Source organism: Charadrius vociferus, unplaced genomic scaffold (assembly GCF_000708025.1).
Source record: "Charadrius vociferus isolate BGI_N301 unplaced genomic scaffold, ASM70802v2 scaffold180, whole genome shotgun sequence".
In the NCBI taxonomy this organism is placed as follows: domain Eukaryota; kingdom Metazoa; phylum Chordata; class Aves; order Charadriiformes; family Charadriidae; genus Charadrius; species Charadrius vociferus.
Window position 1 is genome coordinate 1,038,525 of NW_009646412.1, and position 6,000 is coordinate 1,044,524.

A 6,000-nucleotide genomic window follows, 5' to 3' on the forward strand; every position below is an offset into this window, starting at 1 on the left:
AATAGTTTGATGTCCTTCTTGTATTGAGAAGCCCAAAACTGCACACAGTACTCAAGGTGGACCTGCACCAGTGCAGTGTAGAGTGAGACAATCATGTCCCTCGACTCGCTAGTGATGCTCTGCTTGATGCACCCCAGGACATGGTTGCCCTTTTGGCTGCCAGGGCACACTGTTGACTCATAGTCAACTTGACATTAACCCAAACCCCCAGATCTTTTTCCACGGGGTTACTCTCCAGCCTCTCGTCTCCCAGTTTGTATGTATAACCAGGATCACCCATCCCAGGTAGAAAATCTGGCACTTGCTCTTGTTAAATTTCATATGGCTGGGGATTGCTCAGCTCTCTAGTCCACCCAGATCTCTCTGTAAGGCCTCTCTAATTAGGAGTCCACAGCTGCTCCTAATTTAGTTTCATTGGCAAACATACTTAATGTACATTTGACCTCTATGTCCAGATCATTTATAAAAACATTAGCAGTTTTGCTGAACTTCACAAGGTTCCTGTCAGCCTATTTCTCCAGCTTGTCCAGGTCCCTCTGAATAGCAATATTTTGACTTTTTCTCCACATTTGGTGCCATCTGCAAACTTGAAGAGAGTATACTGCTATCCACATTGTTAATGAGGAGACTAAAATATTGGTCCCGGTATTCATCCCTGAGGGATATCACTATTAACTGGCTGCCAGCTGGACTTTGCACCACTGAACACAACTATTTGAGCCCAACAGTCCAGCCAATTTCCCACCCACATTATTGTTCACTTATCCAGCCCATACCTTACCAGTTTGGTGATACAGAGACTATGAAGACTGTGTCAAAGGCCTTGCTAAAGTCAAGATATGCAGCATCACCTGCCCTTGCCCTTATCCACAGCACCAGTCACCTCATCACAGAAAACAGTCAGGTTGATCAGGCACAACTTGCCCTTGGTAAATTCATGTTGGCTGTTTGCAGTCACCTTATACTTCATATGAATAGAAAAGGTTTCTAAGAGGATTTGGTCCGTCATCTTCCCAGGACCTGAGGTGAGGCTGACTGGCCTGTAGTTCCTGCATCCTTACCAGTGAAAACTGAAGCAAAAAAAAGGATTGAGGATCTCAGGCTTTTCCCTGTTACCTGTCACAGTCTCCTTAGCCTTACTTTGTTGCCGCTGTTCTTATAGAAACCTTTCTTGTTGCATATTCCCCCTCCCCCCCCGCCCGAAGATCTTCTATCCAGATTTTCTACATAATGACCAGACATTGAATCTCTTTTGCCCCATGCGCTATTCACAGAGGAGAAACACCAAGGCAAAACACAACCATATAGCCAGTTTGCTACAGGATATAGCAAATCTCACTAAGGATGTCTAGGATTCTCTCAGCACAGAGAGCTCTTTAGGTGGTGAACAATTATCTCAGCAGGATCTCTTCAGCCTGCCTGCCTTAATTCTGGCTTTAACATCAAAGGCACAAACTGGGAGCAATGACCACCAGTACAATGAACTAACTGGTGCAATTTAAAACAAAACAGGAGTGGGAGTTCACGCCAGCTGTGGTAGAATTCTATAAAGGTGGTTATTGTTATGCTAGCAGCTATGCTGAAAACATCCATGTGCTTCATAAAATCCTGTAATATAAACAAGATGAAACTCCTGCAAATAAAATTTTTAACTTCTCTATCAGATGCAAGTATTCTTTCTGCAAAGTTGCCTTTCATATAGTAACCTTTTGGTCAGAGTTTATTGGGTAATAAATTCCAAGCATTATATTTACAGAGTTATATAGACAGCCAGCATTATGCTTTGCAGTTTCCGTAGTTACATCTGCATCAGCCTTGTAGGGTGATGCAGGCTCTATGCCGTGTGGTGTGCAATGACTCATGTCCCTATGCCTCAAGGCTGGCCCTACCCAGGGTTTGCTTCTTGCATTCACTGCTGCTTGAGCGTAGCCCTGGGTATCTGATGGGCTCTATGTGGTCTTATGACGTCAATGTCACCATCTTTATATGAGTTTTCAGTTCAATGTATCTGAAATAATGCAAGTGGTTGTGTTGTGGCCCACTAGGGCAGTGATTTTATAGCATGCAATGGAATATCTATGTTTCACAAGCACATGGGAAGTCACAGGTGACAATAGTTCTATGAGCTGCAAGGCAGTGGACAATCAGGTATGAAAGTAGTGTGGAAGTGTAGTTCCTTAATGTTAAATACATTTTTTCTTTTGAAATTAGACTTTGCTTTAATTAGCAATAGTTACAGGATCCTTCTATTTTTCACCTGGCTAGAGCTCTATTTCATTTTATATGTAGTTTTATGGAATCCTTTTACAGCTCTTACTAGTGACGATGGTTTTCAAATGCCACCATCTGCTTAATGTTTAACATGCTTTCTGATGTCCTTAACCTTAGAGGTTATCAGATTAGATACTCATTCCCTACAAGGGGGAAAAAGAAAAGGAAAATTTTCCTGGCTGATGTTAAGAGTGTTAAGGCATGATCTGTCATTACTTAGGAAATTGCAAAGGTACTATTAGCTATTACTTTTACATTATTACTAGAGTATGAATCTTTGCAAATAGTATTTCTTTCAGAAATTGAAACAATGTTCTGTAAAAGTACTGCCTTATCCACTGCACAGCTTGAAAACACAGAGGTCTTCAGGTTTTGCTGAAGACAGCAAACTTTTCTCTCTGTACAATGCTTTGGGAAAAGTGGCTGTACAAAAACATGTAGATGCTAATACCTTGTTGACTTGGTCCTGGATAACTAAAAGGGCTGCAAAGCTGCATGAAAGCAGCAGCTGCTTTCCATCTGGAAGCTGTATAAGGCCTATTTTTTAAGTATATACAAGTATCTCTGATTGTGGAACTAGTGCCCCTAAAGATCTGCTTACTGTTTTTCCTTTAACTCCTTTGTGACTATTTTATTATAATATACTTTTAAATGAAGTATTTCTACAGTTATAAGAAACCCACCAGTGCTGACATGGTGCCTTTCTGTTAGGAGGGCAGAATGGTGTATTGCAAACATTAATTCCAGATCTGTGGGAATCTCCCATGAGGACCTTGCCAAGCAATGGGAACAGATAATTTAGGTTCTGTTTTATTTTTAATTTCTTAGCAGAAAGCTGAAATCATCCAAGTGCGTTGTTGACAGAAAGGGATTTCCAGAAGATGCTTGCCTTTGATCTCCTGCCATATTGTGCTATGGAAGTTATCAAGTGTTCTCAGAGCTGCTGGAGCAAAATTTGCCCTCTGAATGCTCTTATCCATCAGAGCCGTGTCCCATATCTATAACAGCTGTCACAGTTTTCTCACAGAGTTATCTCCATCTGAAGGAGAGCAGGTGTTATTTCTAGCACTCCTTTGCGGCCTGGCATCAGCAGTCTCTCACTGTCACCGCAGGACCATGGCAGTGCTCCAAGCTGAGCGTTTCCCACAAACACCGGATGGCGGGGATCTAGGGATTAACAAGAGGGCCCACACCTAATTTTCTGATATAAGACTGTAGCACTCGGGTGCTTTGTTTCACCTACCTATATTCTTTTGCCTCCAGGCTTATTAGAGGAATATTAGAGTTCAAATGACCATTGCCCCAAGGACAGTAGGTCTTATTTTCACTTGCTTTGGGCACTCACTGTGGTATAAGGAAAATCATGTCCTTAGCTAAGTGAAAAAAATGCTTCCTTTTCAACACCTCTTTCAAATGCAGGAAACAGATGGCTCTCTCCATGTTTCATGACTGTTACCACTTGATGTGAAGTATCTTCAGTGTTTGAACTTGACACATGCAAGGGCACTGCTCTCTGCTTTAACACGTCTTCCATATCTTGAAGATATTTTGGGATGCTATGAGACACCAGCTCTGGACAGTTCCTCAGGTTACAGTAGCCCTATTCTGTAATCGCTGTAAGAGAAAAGAAATGCCCAATCACTATCATGGAAAATGCTGTGTCAAAGGCCAGTTATACATCTGTATTGCCTGGCTGCCTATTCATGAAAAGTGACTGTTGAAAAGGACGAAACATCTCTGTTTCACCTCTGTTACTCAACTGAATGGATAACAGCATCATCCAGGTTCATGACCCCGTTCCGCTAGTCAGAGCAAAATCATGCAGGAGGACCTGATTCTTCTTCAGATAGCTCTCGACAGCTCCAAATAACTTAGCTTGCCTATCTAAAGTTCCCATTTATCTATTTGTGATGAATCATGTAAGAACATAATTTAGTCAGAAACAAAAATTTTAAAGAATTTGAAACAATCAGTGTTGGACTAATAAGCCTAAGAAACCCCACAGTTTTTTTCCATTTTGGATCTGGCATTTCTTTACGACCTACCATGCTCCAAACTGTGGCTTACTAACTGTGTTTGGAGCTTCTTAATGAATGCGGGACATTCATTAAAAGATCTTGAGCAGTGTACATAATACTTTCTATACCTTATTATTTTCAGCATTTAAGTTTGTTTTTCTAAAGACTATGATTTAGAAAATGAAAGATGCATAGTAAAATTACCTCAGTTTTAAGCTAGTTTAATATAGTAAGATTTCACCAAGTATTTTCAAGGAAGCTTACACTACTGACTTTCCACACTGAAGTCAATTAGAGCCTTAATGGTATCTTAAATGGTAACATTCAGTATCCTAAATCAGAAAAAAATTATTAGTATGGAAGTGACTCATAAATACAACGCATAAATTAGAGATCCCCAGCAGCTACATATTATTACATATGAAACCTTAGAAAAAAAGGCAGAATCTTATAAGTCATCATTATGGTTTTGAGCTGCAGAAATGAAAAGCATTAAGCCTATTTGGAATGCCTATTTATTTATGTATTTTCCTCCAGAAACTTTTCTTCCTCCATTGACCTCATGGACAACTGAAGGAAGTACTAGAGGAAACAACAATTTCAGCTATTGTGCAAAAGATGAGTGTTACCATCTCCTTCTCCTTTAGTTATGTGCAATTTCGGCTATTGTGCAAAAGATGAGTGGTAGCAGTATTACCATCTCCTTCTCCTTTAGTTATGTTTTAAAAGTAGAGTACATTAATAGCCAATTACATAACTTTGAAGTCTAAATGCAGGCTGGTATTTGTATCTGGCTTATTTCCATATTCCAACAATTTCAGGTACATTCCTTTCTCCACGGATTTTCAGCTTGTTACTTTATGTTAACTTGCCACTTCCTTCTCTGCTCCAGAAGGCTGTTGCTGTGCATCCCTCTCTCTGCTTCATTCCTCTCCCCCTGTCACACGTGGAGGTCAGGCTGTGACCTTGGATGCTCATCTTCCTGAGCCAGGCATTGTTTGTTTGTTTGTTTGTGGGTGTAGGTTGCTTGTCCAAGGAAACATTTGACTAAGCAGTAAATTGAACCCAGGTCCTAAATTGTCCTTCAAACCGTCTTCCTAATGCCTACTTGTCTTTGCATAAAATATCCAGGCAGGCCACATTGCCACATCAGCCTCTTCCCAAAGAAGTAATGGCTTTGGGATGGTGGCAACTGCACGTGCATGAGCTAGGGGTATCATATGCTCTCCTTTGACATAATCATTTCTATTTGAAACACTGTACATTAAGCTGAGTACTATGACGGCCCACCTAAACAAATAATTGATATCTGAAGCTTCCTGTAATTGGGCATTCTGCTGATAGTAAGGATTATAAGTGATGATATGGACAATGCAATAAAACATGATGAAAGGTAACGAAATGCTGCACTTCATTTTAACAGATTTGCTCGCTTACTTTCTTTTGATGTCTTTAACAGGACTAGAAGCTCAAGCTGCCCAGTCTACTGTGATATCACCCAAACACGATGTGCCTTTCAAACAAGCAGAATACTACTGCCGCAACTGTAAAACATGCCACTGAAATGAAATGGAGAAAACCCCTTTTGAGATGATGCTTTCATAGTTCACGTTTAAGAATGCAATGGTTAAAAAAAGGTGATTAAAAGGGGAGCAAGTACTGAGGCAGCTCCTTTCAAAGCATTTTCTTTTACAGCCTGTAGTAGTGTCAT